Source organism: Ciconia boyciana, chromosome 10 (assembly GCF_034638445.1).
Source record: "Ciconia boyciana chromosome 10, ASM3463844v1, whole genome shotgun sequence".
In the NCBI taxonomy this organism is placed as follows: Eukaryota; Metazoa; Chordata; class Aves; order Ciconiiformes; family Ciconiidae; genus Ciconia; species Ciconia boyciana.
In genome coordinates, this window is record NC_132943.1 from 19,834,955 (window position 1) to 19,851,233 (window position 16,279).

A 16,279-nucleotide genomic window follows, 5' to 3' on the forward strand; every position below is an offset into this window, starting at 1 on the left:
ATTGGCCTCAGAAGCTTTCCCCCTCCCCATGCTTTTCTGTGTGTCTGCTTATTTCCAAAAATTGTAAATATCAAACTATGTATTCAGTATTCTAACTTTTTAAATAAAATTTTAAAATTAAATGTGACATTTTAATAGATTTTGATATTGACTAAAATGGACCTTTTAAAGTGACATAAATACATAAATGGAGATTGATAAATTTATTTCAGACTACCATATGGGAAGGCTGATTACAAGGGCATGTGGAACACAAAGCCAATTAAAGATATTCTTACTTCTTACTGTGGACCATTGCTGCCTTCCCCATATTCCCTGGAAGATAAACTGAATAGCATTTATGAAAAATATTAAGCTAAGCGTATCATCAGAAATTCTCTCTTTATGTAGTCCTGTTCTCTATTGACAGTCAGATTTGCATCAAAGAACATGACACCAGTGACTTGCTGGCAGCTTAAGTAATTGGGGAAAAAAGTGATTATTCATACGGAAACAGGAGTTGGCTCATTACAGCCAATCACCTGAATAGCAAATGATATGGCTGCCAATAGATGGAGAAAAAGGCAAGTCTAGTGGAAAATAGGAGCATTTAAAGGCCAAGAAAAGACATATGGTCTGTCTATGCTTGCCTTATACGCCTGGAAATTATAAATTAAGCTACAATATAGCCCACCACCTTAATGTGAAAATTCTCCATTTTTTCCCATCTTAATCTTGAGAAATTTAACAGATCTGGCTAGTAATGTTGACTTTGGCTTTTGTGTCAGCATTTAAATTCTATAGAAAAATAATGGCTGAATTGATTGTTGTCTAATATTTGATTCTGTTACGGCCGTAAAGGATGTACTTTTGAAATAAACTCTCTTTCATAGCAATTGTAGATGTGGATCTGTTCTGTCCTTTACAGATGTCCATGTTTTCATGAGGGTAGGCAAGAGAAGAAAGCGAATCGTTCTTGGCAGCCACCTTTTATAAGGTAATCCTGTGATAACGATATGAAATGATTTGTGTCTTCAAGAACAGTAAATACTTTTAATGGATATCTCTCTCAATTACTGTTAGTTGTAGTCATAATTTTAATTTATTGTGCTAATGCTCTCCTTTACTCTTTAAGGTATATTGTATTATTCCTGTAATGAAATAAGAGTCCAAGTCCAAATTGGTCTCTAAGTTTCAAAAACACTGGGCTTATTGAGGTGGCTACCTGACTACCTTTCTGGTAAAGCATTAGTAAAAGTCGAGAATACAAAGTCTTTTAAAATGTGCTTGTATAGACACATTTCACTTGAGAGACCAAGTTCTTGAACATCTGAGGGCAGTTTGGGTTTTTAAAAGATTTTGTGTGGCCTCAAGACTGTGAAGGCTTATAGCCTTTTTCTTCATGAGCTTTTTTTTTTTTGATAGATTCCTTATTCTAAACCATCCCATGATAAATAGTCATGTGGAGAAGAGATGCTGAATTCTGCCCTTTTTTTTAATGCCATGCTCTGAAACTCTGATGGTTTCTCCTTTTCCGTTAGAAATACTGGTAAAATAACCAACATGGGACTCTGACATAAGCTTCCTGGCCCTTACTTCTCCATTTTATGTACCTGAAAGAGTTACTAAAGCTATTATTTCTGGTTTGCATGCATGGGCTCTGAAAATACAGCATATTTTACATATTCCAAAATTTCTCTGATTGCAGCTGAAAAAAATACAAACCTCTTTTTACTCTGGAAATAATTTCTGTCTTCATTATAGTTCTATAGGAACAATGAAGCTTAAAATTTTGTTTTGAAGCAAACTTCAGATTTAATGGAGAAACAGTGGATAGCAAAATGGTGTATTATAACTAACATGCATTTAAAATTTGACATGTGATAGATGTCATGAAAACCATGGAATTTGGAGCTGCCTAAAAATGTACATGTGCTTATCTGAAGTAATTACATCTATAGAGTTTCTAATTGGGTCCAGTGACATAGTACACTTGCAGTTCTTCCCCTACCGTTGCCAATGTTAGGTCCTTTCACAAGTACTTCTGTTCTCCTCTTTCCTACTGTTTCTTTGCGGGTGAGTGACCTGCTGGCTTCATTTCCCTGTCTCATTTCGGCACAGGCACAATCAAATCATCCCAACTGGTGACCCTTCTGACAAGGAACGGCAGAAATGAAGTTACTTTATCCACTTTGAATTTGACGTGTGTCCACAGGGTTATTTCGGGATTTCTGAGGTGCAGGGCAGAGAGAAGTAAATGTTTGCACAATTCTGAAAAAATGCTGCTAAGAAAAGTTCTTACAAAAATATTGCTTTATTCTGGGATCACCCTGCATTTAAAGTAGTACAAACTTTTATTTCAAGAAGTTCCATCTTGGTGACCTTTTTCATTCAGATCCAAAAATCACCCCATGACTCTTCAATAAACCCTTACCAGGTGAGACCAGTCTAGGTAACAAGAGCCTTTCCCCACCAGTATACGTGGGCATCACTCATTTACTGTAGCTCCAGTTAATGGTAGTAGAAGTTACACTTGTAAATTCCCCCACGCATTAATGAGCGAACAGAGCCCCTCCGTTTAGTTAACCATCTTCCAGTTACCTGGCATTTTCCCCATCCCTTGTGAGATCTCAAATATTTAATTAAAGCCTTTCCTTTTTTTTTCTTTTTCTTTTTTTTCTCCCCCCGCTCTCCTCCATTCAGTTTGTTGGGTTGTAATTCTTGTTGGCCTGATGCCTTGGCAACATTCAGCACTTCTAATTGCCTGTATAGTCTGGCCTAGTCATGGAGCCTTTTAACTTTCATTCAGGCTTCCAGCAATATCAGCCTCACTGGTCACAAGCTTCCCACTCAGGTTCCGTTCACAGCCCTTTCGCTGATTACTTGTTATGTATTTAAAGAGCTCCATACTGTTTATTTCATTTCCTATTTGAGATAGTCTGTTTGCTTAATTTTTTTCTCTGCTAATTTAATTTTAAACATATAGGGCTGTCTTCCTGGTCAAACAAGCCAGAATTTTGCATCCATATGTTACGTTAAATAATAATAATACAACAAATAATCGTCAGTGCTTTCTACTTCTATAATGTCTACCATTCAACGATCTCAAAGCATTCTTATTTTACAAATGGTAAAATGGTGTCAAGAGACATGAACTACTTGTTAAACATTATGTATGACATCTGTTACAGAGCCAGACATAGGATTGAGTAGTTTGGTTTTCACTAATAGCAGTTAGTCTAATAATTGCAATATGCTATAGGAATTATTAGGTTAAAGTATGCTTCAACTGAATTGGCTGTACCCTTGTAGAGATATGTATTGTAGAGACTTTTGTTCTCAGAATATCACATATATGAGAATATCACGTATATGAGACACAGGACGGACAGTGGAATCCAATGGATATTCATGTGGCCTCTGTAAAGGTTAGTAACCCCTGTAATTATAATTCATGTTGGTCTTAGAGTTGGTTATATTATTAATCAGAAATAGACTGTCTTTAGAATCATTATTATTAATCACAAATAGCCTGGTGCATTTTTGTCTCATTTTGTTTTCTGTGTGAAGACCTAGCATTCCCACTTCCCTAGATTTCAGCAAACCTCTGGCTTACTATGGCTACAGTAACTCGTTTATGTCTCTGCAGAGATAATATGCTGATGTTATGACCTATGCTAATATAATCTGAATGTGTCCTCTTTCAATGTCAAACAGCATACAGAGGTCGATTGAAAATGGTCGCCACAATTTTTTTTTTAAGGTTGCCCATGCCTAGCAAATAATAATGGCTCTATGCTGTGAGGGCTACCAGGACCTCATCCATGACCAGGGTCACATCCCTTTGTATGATGACTCTGCAGGAGTCAATAGCTGATCTTTAATGCCTGCACTTGGCTTTTAGGATGTGAATGCTTATATTTGTTGTTATTACATACTTAAAGGAAAATACTACATAAGTGTGTTGTTCTTCCCAAGGTCAGACAGCAGAACACAAGGGCAAAGAACCACCGATGCGATTGTATCGCTAGCGTATGTGAGCGGAGGCCAAGGAAGTAAAAAGAAGGAGAATTCACTGCTGGCTGGGGAAGGTTCCCTAACATGGTGGTAAGCATGGTGAAATGATCTTTTACAGTTTTCAGGAGCGAAATTAGCTTAATCTCTGTGGTGATACAAGGATTACGAGGGACTGCATAGGAATAACAAGGTAGACTGGAAAGCTAGCAGCTGAGGTATGTGGAAGTACAAGGTTATACAATATCCTTGAAAGAAAAATCTTAACATGGAATCTGGTTGTTTTCGTAAGACAAAAACAACTCAAACTGTGATCATGGCTGAAAAGCAACAATATAAAAACCAGTTTGCTACAATTACAGAATTTCATTTGTAAAATAAATGTATGTCCAATTATTTTTATATTTTTCCTTGTTTGACCAGTGTGTATTCTGAGCTCAGTGTTATGCATAACTTGGTGCCCATGGATGCATTTGGGCTTCTCTTGGCGAAGGACTATGTGGGCTTTTGAACAATAGTCTGCCAAGCAATGTATCATGAATCCTAATTGTTTTAGAAAACAGTTGTTCTTTTTCTTCAGCAAATACTGTTGTATCCACATTATTAACATAGATATGTATAGTCGTTTTGAAAATCATTCTCGGTTTGAAGAATTCTAATGCTTCATACAGTGATTATGCAAAAGTCTCATGTATAAGCAATACCGATGTTACTGGAAGCGCCTCATACAGAGTCCAAATATAGCAGATCAAATCAAAACTGTGCTACATCTTAAGCAACTGTTGACCCATTTCCATATCAAATTGGTTTCTGTCATAGAAGACTTTGCTTTTTCTTTTAGAGATATTTACTTGTGCTGTGCTAGCTCAAGTGCAGTAACAGCATGTTTTATTCTAAGGTCATTTAATAACTGGTCAATTGGTTTTTAACTTTGTTTACCAACAACTTTCTGTTTAAGAGACTGTAATAATGAAAGGTTTGTTCTTGCTCCGTAATATGTGAACGTACCACCGGCTCCTGTAAGATCGGTCGCCGTGATTCAGCACACGCAGGGAGCCGGTGCTAGGTGCTATGCCGTGTGCAGGATGCCTACCAGTTGGCTTGATAAGCTCAGTCCTAAAGACCTAATTTAAGTGTACTGTGGGGAGGAAAGTCCGTTTTAAAGATTTCACTTTGTCCCTCGTTTATCCTACTTTTTTTTTTTTTTTTTGGGGGGGGGACGACGACGACACACACGGACACGGACAGCAGAATTAATAGGCTGTGGTGCATCAGTAAAATTCCAGAGATTGCTATAAATACCCAGAGTAGGAAGAAGGTGAGTTGTTAGCGGTGCAACTTGTTTGTGTCACTTCGTTAGAACATTAGCAGTATCTTAATATAGATTTCTTTTTTGGCTCCGAGCGATGCATTCGGCTCGCCGGGGAGGGGGCGGGGCAATGCGCCGCTGCTGCTGCGCCGGCTCTGGCACGAGCCGCCTCCCGGGCGGCGGGGCGCCCTCTGGCGGCGCTGGCCGGCCGCGCCCTGCTCCGGCTGCAGCCCCGCCTGCTGGGGGCGCGCCAGTGCGCATGCGCATCCCGGCGGCCAGCCTGCGCCGTGGTGCTCTGGGAGGCGGGCAGCGGGGCCTTGTGCGCTGTCAGGCCGCGCCCGCAGAATTCGTTGCATAATTCCAACACCGCTTGGACGTTTTTACTTCAAAATGTCAAGTACCTTTGCTTTTTTCCAGCGGCTGGTATTTGTTTTGCTTTTTGTGTGCACTACGGTCTAAAATATAAGCATCGTTTGTAGTATGAGTGTTATAGAAAGTAACATTATTTGAAGAATAAATGCAAGAGATTGTTTAGGAGATTTTGATATCTTAACAGTGGCTCTGTGCTGAGGTCATACATTTTTTTTTTTCATCAGTGACTATACAGGTGATTCAAATGTACAAGAATATAATTTGTAAACTTAGTCTATTTGTACTCTTGCAGTCTTTCCTTTGAAAAGTGGGTTCTAGTCACTTGGGAGAGCAGTCCTGTTACCATCAGAGTTTTCACTAAAAGCTAAACTTCTTTTCTGAAGACGTGGTTTTACATTCCGCATCCCAAAACACGTTTCTGATCTCTGTTAGCAGAAGCTACTGTTTCTTCCCCAAACTCAAGATCAGTATGTCAAATATAGAAACAACAAACGTGTGGTTTTACGTTTCATGTCAAAGATGATGCCTTCAGAAAGCACAGCCGTTTCCATTACGATGCCAGGGCAGGGTACAATATTAGCTGACAGGCATGGGAATCTTACATCTTACAGGGTATGTCCTAAGGGCAGAACTACCCTAATTCACACCCTGTGAGCAGGCAGGTTACAGCCTGTTCCAGCCGCCCTGGGGCCCCTGGTCCTCAGTGGTGCTGAGCTCTGTGTCCTCTGCCTCTGTGTGTAGAGGACCTCCAGGAGCATGGGGCTGTTCAGGGACTGGTGACCCATGAGACAAGCGGCCTGTCCTGACAATAATCTGTAATGGAACATTTTCACATCAGAGAATGCAGAATTTTTGAAAATGGCATTTTTAATGGAGATCCTTTGTTTGAAGAAGCAAGAAAAGTCAAGAAACTTAGCAGATTCCCAGAGGGTTCCTTGCCAGCCTGGCATTCCAGCTTCCGCCTTTTTGGTAACCTGGGTATCAGGTTGATCTCACAACTGGACAGTTGCAGATCCTCCCTGTCTAACTGATAAGCCTCTTGAGGCTGAAGGACGCAAGTTTCTTGTTGCCTTGCTCCTGTTAGAAGCCCAAGAAGCCTGATGGGAACTCAAAAACTGTGAGGCTTTGAAGTTACTGTGCAAGCCAGAGCTTATCATCTCCTAGTTTTTCAGGGTAAGTGGCCTCCTCCACTGATTATCAGGCCTGTTTTAACTATGAATGGCTGTGATTGATTAAATTATTGTAACTGTAGTTTTACAATGCCAGAGAAGCAAAACCTGCCTTTGTAATAGTGTTTTAGGTTGTCTCTGGATGCAGACTGTGAATGTGCTAGATGTATTTCAGAATTTTATGGCAAATACTGGCTAAGGGGAGCCTCAATCTAGGCTTTGTTATCCAGCCTTTCATGTCTGTGAATTCCAAATCTATCTGAAAGGAGGGAAAGCAAAACAAACCCTTTCTTAAATCTAAGTGGTATTTTCCAGCTGGAATCCTGTTACATGTCATCAGATACAAATATTGTTTTTAGTGAACTCCTCAAATTGATGGCTTTTTTGAAATGTTCCACTGCACTTGGCAAAATGAGAAAAAACCCATGTAATTGAAAATTTATTTTGAATAAATAAAACATAGCTGCTATTAGCATTTAGCTGTGTATATGATAAAAACTATTTGTGTTCAGGTTTGGTGATGATGCAACTTTGAGTCATTCTTAAATCAGAGACATGGGTCTGAATCACAGCTAAACAAGTCACATTATTTTTTTTTTCCGGGGATCTTCAGCCTGGCTTTGTTCAATGAAGCTGAATATGCCACATTAGAGCACAAGCAGATGATTACCAGCAATGTTTATTGATGCTACCACTAAGAGAAAATGGCAGACTGATATAAAATAAAGAGACTTAGCAGATGGGGTATTGGCATTTGAATTGGTTAAACTAGATTACCGATTTTACCCCAAACCTGCCCTTCTGTGAACTCTACAGTATTGTTGCTTGTTGAAGAACTGTAAATCATATTTATCCTTATAAAATTATTTCCCATTGCAGACCCAGACTATTTATTATTACATATGCAAAGAATATTTTATTATCAGGGAAATCTAAAGCAGTGGCTCCTTGTTAGAGCTCCTGTCAGCGCTGACTTTAGACGTGAGCTGCTAGCATAGAAAGTTAGACTAAAAGAAACGTTTACTGTTTCTAGGCATCCCCTCTTAATATAAAAACAGCAAAAACAGATCTGCAAACATAATTAGACACATGGCTCTAATTGAAATCCATGGGAATTAGAAGCAATATCAAATAGCTTGCCTTTCGCTAAACCCCTGTGACTGAGCAGTGCTGACAACCACGTGAGCCTGAAGAGGGATTCAGAAAGCCCAACTAAGGAGTAGAGCTGTGGCCTGCCTCGAGTCTGCTAAAAACAAAATGCAGATGTAGAATAGGCCTAGGATAGGTGTAAGAACTTAGTGGAGTTTAGGCTATCTGAATCTGGCTCTAGGTGCCTAAATAAGGCTGTAAGGTCTTGGTCATGGTAACTCTCACAGACTGCAAGCTAATGTGAGGAGACATGCAACGATTAATCAGTTCTTTGGTTTTAACATCTAGCGTTTTGTGCTATGAGTATCCAGCAAGCTCTGCAGGGGCTATCTTCATTATTGGTAACCCTTTATCGTGGGTCAAGGCATGTTCTTTACATGTAGGTCATCAGAACTGTCCTGACTCACCAATATGTGCTCTGGTGGCTTTTTGCACTGGATACAGTTCTTGATGTATTTGAATTAACAGTGACCCTTAGTATCCAGGATGATTCATCACAATTGCCAATGCATATTTATAGCAGCAAAAATTCATTCAGTGCTAGTCAAGGAAATCATGTGTGAATTTAAGTCCAGTTGGCAAGGTAGTACAGTATCTGAAATGTTGGCTGTGCAGCAGCTGTCATTCTATGCCAATCTATTCTATCATACAGTAAGCAGGTGGCTCACACATATTGTTTTTACTACATATCATTTTAATTTTGCAATGTCTCACTGAAATAGGAAATGTGTGCTACTGATTTCAATAAGATTTTCTTTATTGAAGCCAGGAGAGCATGTTAATAGCATGCAGCAATTTACAGTGTAGTTGGAGTAATACAGCAGCTGGTGAACCTGTTTATTCCCTATGGCCATAGTTGTGTATCAGTCTTAAGTGTAGCTAATTAACTTCTATTCATTAGGGATTTTACATAAATTCAAGCAGAAGAGAGAATACAAGCCCCAAACAGTTTGTGTTCCTTCAGCACCCTTTTGTGATGCCATACTGCAGCAACCCGTCTCCTCTGGTAGACATGCGTTGTCCTCAGGCCAGCCAAGGGGGACTTTGCGCTCTTCTGTATTTCTGAGATTGGTAATTTTTTGAGGGCTTATCTGCTGAAGGAAATGTCTTCATTGCAATGCCACATGCTAGTTATTGTGTGTGATAATGATACCTTGATGTATTGTAAATAACAGTTTTGATGATACAGCCCTTTGGTGTTTCTCTGCTCATCAGAATTAGTGTTTGTGTAGGTCAGGTGAGGCTGGCAGGACAGAGAGCGGCAGTGTCCAACGATGGACAGTCTTAGCATCCCCCTGCAAAATGAGATCTCTGTTTCTGGTATTTGATGATCTTCTTGGCTTGCTTGATTCTCAGTGTATTTCTTAGCTTCATCTTACTCCGGTTGGGCAAATAATATTTTTTTTCAGACTAAGCAGTGTCTCCTACTCAATTTTTGTTTCAATTTATGTTTTTAAATTTTCTGACACTTATTGGCCTGGGAGGATATCTTGCTTGGTCTGACTGTAACTCCTATTCATATTATGGAAGGATCTCGTAAGGTATTTCTCTTCTTGGGAATTACTGTCGATAGAACTGATAACGTATTATCTTTTTTTTTTTTACCTCTGCAAGTTGTTTGTTTGCCTTTTGCTTGCAAAGGGTGCTGATAGCAGAAGCCTTATTTTGGCAAGGTGTTTCAAAAGTGTATTCTCTGAAGGATTTTTAGGTTAAAACAAAAAACCCCACCCCAAAATAACAAAAATAATTAATGGGAATCAGGAAGGAGAAAGAGGGAGAATAAAGGAATATAGTATATAGGGTTGCTTCTCATCCCTTAGGCTGTAATGTCTCTGAATTCAAGATTTGCATTTCAGTGAAGATGAGTTTTTCCACAGATGAGCCAAAAGACAGTGATAACCTACCTGACTTTTCCTAACAGCTTGTGCCTGTTTCCTTGTCCTGTTCCCTGTGTGTTACTTTGTCCTTCTCTCACTTGCACGTACTTGCTGAATGTCTCTTCTTGCTCCCTCTGACTTTGTCTCGTCTGCTGTGCCCTGCAAACTTCTTCTGCTGTCCCTTCCTCTCTGCTGGTGATTTCTTTACTTCTTACGGCTGTGACAGTTTACCAGTTCACGTATCATTTTATGCGGAATGCCCAGTTCCTCTGAAAACCCCACTGTGACTTTTATGCTTTTCCAAAACAGAATTATTGAGGCTGAAGATGAGATCAAGTGAAGGATCAACATCATCCTCTCTTCTAAAATTCAGCTATTTTTTACGAATTAAAGTATCGTTCCACTGCCTATCACGCTACTGGGTGCTCTGGTACAGCAGCTCGCTGCAGTTGTGTCATTTGAACACTGAGTGGCACTAAAGCCCATGTCACTGACAACACAAGGTATTCCAAAAGAGGGTCTTTAATTCGGGAGCGTGCAAACTACTAGATAACATATTAAAGGGTTTTTGTATGGCTGGGAAGAGAGGTTTTATAGATGCAAACCTATAACAGATATTACATATCTTGGACATGTTGCCTCTCCAGTTATTTTTGAGGAGGAATTTATCTGAAGTTTTGCTAGGGATCATTCTGGAACCATTGAAGAATTCTTCTGACCATGATATTGACTTTTTTTTTTTTAAAATTAATTGACTTTAATTCTTACCTAAGCAGGTTCAATATATTAAAAGCAAGCCATTCTTCTGGAAGTCCTACATCAACATGAACTTCAAAAGAATTTCTCAGTTTGTAGCTCAGAGAAGCTGTAGAGAAATGTCCAGTGCTGTAAGTGCTATTGAACAACCTTGATGTTGTTTCTAAAAATTATTTGTGGGCGATAATTAATATTTTGTAAAACCCCATTGTTCTGATGAAATTTTGTACAAAATTTCAAAGTTAGTTGAGACCCATCTCCTACTTAATTCAAAAGGTACGGTTTGATCAAAGGATTTTAATCTTCCTCTGAAAAAAATGGCTCAGTCATACTTGCTTTTATTGTAGGAACACTGTTTTTGCAACTAGTTCGTGATATGAATGTTACATTCAGTATTCTTAAGAGTTCAAGATCATCTGTGCTTTACTTGAACAAAACACCTGGGACTTGACCTTAGACAGCTGCACTTTGTGTTTAGCAATTTTTACTGGAGCTCAAGTCTGGGCCAGATTTGGCACATTGCCCTCGTTCATTGTGCTGAGGACAAGACCGTATTCCCAGCTCTGACCTGAAATGCTGGAGGTGTAGCTGTAGTATGTGCTTAAAAGTGAAACTCTGGGGAAAACCACCAACTTCAGGCATAGCATGGTGGTCCTGTTTCAAAGTGTGACTTAGGTGCAGCAAACACATCAGGCAAATGAAGCTAACTATAAAAATCACTTCCATTCCTCTCCTTACTTATTTTCCATCTTCTCCTATGACACTGCAGCCATTGCAACTTATTTAATCTTGGTGCACTAAATCAATTTATTAGTTTCCCATAGCATCTGCTTTGGCTTTTAGTCGTTTCTGGAGAGTGACAGGACACATGGTGATATCAGCATCTTACTGTTTTCCTTACTTGATCAAATTTACCTCCATCATTGAATTGTGTATTCAAGTGGCATGTTCTATTTATTTAGTACAAGTGCACTAATCAGATTGTGCATTACTAATCGGAGTAGTACCTTATTTCTCTTCACAGCTGGCAGATGGTTGTTAGGTACAGAAGGATTTTAAGTGAGTGGGGGGAGTTAGGTGGCATGCATTACTTTTTGCCACCTTTCATCTCTGCACTGCAGCACTGCCTTGCTTCTTCACACCACTTTGAGGCAGGTAAGAACTTCTTCCAGTTAAGTGAAACTGAGCCAGCTGGACAAGGTCTGGCATCACCTGGAAAAGTTAACAGTTTTCATAATGATCTACCTACACTTAGAGGGGGAAAAACCTTAACTTTATGTCCAAGCACAGCTTAAGGTGGAATTGTAGTTGTAAAAGGCTACTGTGTCCTGAGCTGATTTTTGTCAGAGAATGGTAAATCAGCTTTAATCTACTGCAGGGTCTTTCAGCTCTGTGGTTTGCATTAACTTTCTCACTGGCTCTGTATCTGAGGTATGGGAAGGTGAAACTTCAGAATTTTGATAAGACTCATGCTTGTTTCCCATATCTGAACCTTATTCAGGAGTATGGAAGGGGCCTTCTGCAAGTTGACCACCTCTTTTGCAGTGTCTGGCCACTAGCTAGCAAGTATTATAAGCACAGCCAGTGACAAATACATTTTATTTTGAAAACATCCCATAATAGTGCCATGGAAGACGAACAGTTAATAACTTGATGCCTTGCATTCATATATTGCAAAGATTGTATGTTTTTGTTGCATTTTGCTGGGATGAAAGAGAGAACTAACTAACTAACTAAATGATCTTGGCTGTATGGCCCCTGTTAAACAGGGGGTCTGGATCTTAGAGGGATGCCAGACAAGGTTCCTATTTTAATGTTACTCTGTAGATAAAGTTTCAGGATCAGTTATGTATGATGGAAAAAACTCATTCATATGTTCTTATTGCATGACAGTTATTCAGTTCCTATTCAAAATGGGGAATATTTTTGATATTTGCTTCTTCTGTAGTGGCAGATGAGAGTTACTGCAAGGACCCTTGTGTCAAGTGATGAACTTGTCAGGCCTCCATCTGTGGTTACACGACTAACGTACTCTTGTTGCTCTCATGTCATGCTTCAGGTAATTCACTAGTGTATGGAGTTTCAGACAAATGTGGAATTGCCTTTTCACATGACTCTAAGGGTCTATGCTCTAAGGCTTGTTGCTTTGCAGTTACCAAAAGCTGTGCAAAATATGTTTTGCAAATTTGGACAAAGTGTACTTGTGATGTAATCACGATTGCTTTAAATGACCATAGATGGTGGCAGTATCCCTTGTGTCTCAGAGGTTCTACATGTTCTTTCCTTGGATGAAATTTGGATACTGAATTTTTTCTTTCCTGACAGCAAATTCTGCAAATTCATTACTAGCTGGAGAATCTTCTTTACCTTCCTTTTATGTAATATCCCCAAACAGGTATTTACTGTTCCACAGTGTGAACAGTTTTCTCGTATTTAAGCCAGCCTGGTGATACATTGTCATTCCTGAATAGTTCTGCCTGGAAAATGAGTAATTTATTACAGATGTTTCACAAGGAAGAGAAAAATGTCTTCCATTAAATTGGTTTTTACTACCTCTAGGCATTAAATTATATTCTTTTCTGATTGATGGTGTCCTTGTGATTTGGACAAACAGTAGCAATCAGCTAAGGTGAAAATATACTCCTTTCACCTGAGGGTTTGTTCATGAGCTAAAAAGAAATGGCAGAACTTGTGACAGTAGTACTCACAAGGATATCTTGGGCTAGATTTCCTTTGAGATACAGGCTTTTTCTATTTCCGTTTTATTAGAAAATCTATTTAAATTTTGTTATCAAAATTTAGTATTAAATACAATATTAATAATCACATATCATGACATCCTTACAATTTTTCTCCTCATGGGGAAATGGCAAAGTTTCCATGCTGAATTTGTTAAACCCTCTTTCAGTAATTTTTGAAGTTTTTGAAGCTGACTTACAGAATCGTATGGAAACGCATTGGTGTGATCTTCATTTTGTTTGCTCCTTTTGAATGATCTCAAAAGACAAAGCATTCTGAAAGATCTTACAGCAAGGTAAGCTCCTGAAAGATCTTACAAGGAGGTGAGATCTTACTCGTCAGTTATGCTCAGCATATCTTAAATCTGTTAGGGTGCCATAGTTGTTATTAGGCAAATGGAAGTTAGACTTCCAATACTACCAGTTTCTCCAGAGGAGGACAGCTGTTAAACAAACTTGCAGTGTACTTGGTGCTACTGCAGTTCTACTGCCGGCATTATCATAACTTAGCAATTTAGGCATGGCTGGGATATGAATGTGTGTGCTGCAACGATAGACATACAGTTATATTCTCCGAAATAACACCAAGTAATCTAATAAAATATAAATTATCTCCAATGCTAGGAGCATTGCCATGCAAAAAAGTGCTCTTTCCCATAAACAGGTTAACTTCCTGCCAACCCTGAATGCAATTTAAGTGACTTAACGTATTCCAGTTGTGTAGTTGTAGCTTGGCCTGAGGATGTGAGAGAAACCAAAGTCTGTATGGAGAGGAAACACCTCTCTGTGTGGTGGGAAAAAGATGGATATACTTCTGAACTTGTAATCTTTTTACTAGATCTAGCAAGAGGCAGCAAAATTTGAGCAAGATGTAGGTTTTACAAAAGTGGTCCAGGTATGATGCCAGACATTTGAGATGTGAATTTCTTGTAGCTGAGAACTGTAGCATTATCCTGATGACCATCGGTTCTTGAGGTAGGGCAGAGCGATTTGTTCTCATGAGAAGGCTCTGGCCTCTACGTGCTTTCCAGTCTCCGTGTTTTGAGTGCTTCATGGGGTACTTGGGACAAGCCCTGTGCTCTTGGTGTCCTGCTTGTCTCAGCTGCAGCGCACTACAGCTTCCCCATGTCAGAGTTTCTTCTTTGTGGGAACCAGGGCACTGGGGGAGAGACGGTACAATGGTCTTGTTTTGATATGGATATGTCAGAGTGGGAACCACGAGAGATGAGAAGCCGTCTTTGGTCCTTTAGGCAGTTTAGACATTAGTGTCCCACAGTCTAAGTTGTTTGAGATGTTGAGCACAGTTTATGACCTAGTTTTGGTCAAGGTTTTAATCAGTCCCTCACTATTCTCAAGACATGCAACCTGATGCCAACTTCAAATTATGCAGCAGTGCCCCAAGGTATGTTTCCAGCAGTGCAGTTCAGTCAGTGTGATATTTATGTTTGATGCTTCAGGTGATCCTGATAACCTCACACTTTCACTCTAATGTGTTTTCATGGGTGCAGTGAGAGTATTAGAGGAATTCTGGAAGCTTTGGCAGCTTCTGGTCCTGTGGGCAGGTGGTAACATATTTTACCTGTGTCAACGTGTTGGCTGTGTTTTTTAGGAACAGGCAACAATTCCTTAGACTAGAGCACAGTACAGGCATTGCTGGGCGTAATGCAATGGCTAGAGAGTGGATTTACATCTGTGTCCTTACACTTACAAATCTACAAATAATGTGGTATTTGCAGAAATGGCAAAGAGATTACATGTACTAAATGGCTTGTGTGTCTTTTTTTTTAAATCTTTTAGTGGGCTTAAAGACGCTATAAATAGATGAGATACAGAAACCCCCCAGTTACTGTCTTAGAGATCCACAGACATGCAGATAAGATTTTTCGAGAACTCTTATCAGAGTTCTCTACTGCTCTGGTAAGAGTTTGTACAAATCATTTTATCTATGTGTTTAATGTTACAAAAATAATTCCTCTAATATTGCCATATTAGTACTTCTCAGTTTTCTCTTTATACCTGGAATTTTAATCTTACATTTTTTCATCTCGAGGAGGAAAGTACAGTTGTATTTGAACTTAATTTTTGCTTCTTTTCCCAAGCAAAAGTTTTGAGCTCAGTTCTGTGGTTGGTGTGTTTAATTTTGTTCAAAATTGGATAAAAAGTGGAGCTCAGACTTTATGCTGATATTTACTCTGTAAATGATCTCTCTTTTTTCAGGTATAATGCAAGACACCTTGGGGGATTACTCTGACAGAATTAGATATGTGTCAGACGTGGCTATTGGTATCAATTCGTAGCAATTTGTGTGAAATCCTTTTGAAGTCATTGGAGAGGAACAGGTACGCCTAGATCATGATTCGCCTTAAATGTTTACCTTGGGGTGAGATGAATTATAGCTGAGGAATGCCTTTTTCTCTCTATAAACTATAAAATGAGTCTAGATTGCTCATGGAAATTTGAGCTATCAATGCTATACGTATATAATTGAACAGACTCCAGTTTGTTGATCTTCCTCTGTGTAGTGGGGGCCCAAAACCAGAGCCATGTTATTTCAGATGTGGCTTTGTGAGTGCCGAGCAGAGGGGAACAATCACACCCCTGTACCTGCTGGCTGTGATCTTGCTAATTCAGCTCATAGAGTTGACCCATCCCAGGTACAGAACTCTGCACTTCTTGTTAAACTTCATGAGGTTTCTGTCAGCCCACTCTGCCAGTTTGCTGAGATCTTCTTGAATGGTTCCCTGGTCCTCCACTGTATCAACCACTTGCCCCAGCTGGATGCCTCTCCATGGACTTCAGGAGGGCTCGTTCTGTCCCATCATGTGGGTCATCGAAGTTAAACGCTTGAGGGATTAGACAGGATCAGCCCCAAAACTGACTGAAGATGGGCACCACTTGTAGCTGGCTGCAGTTAGA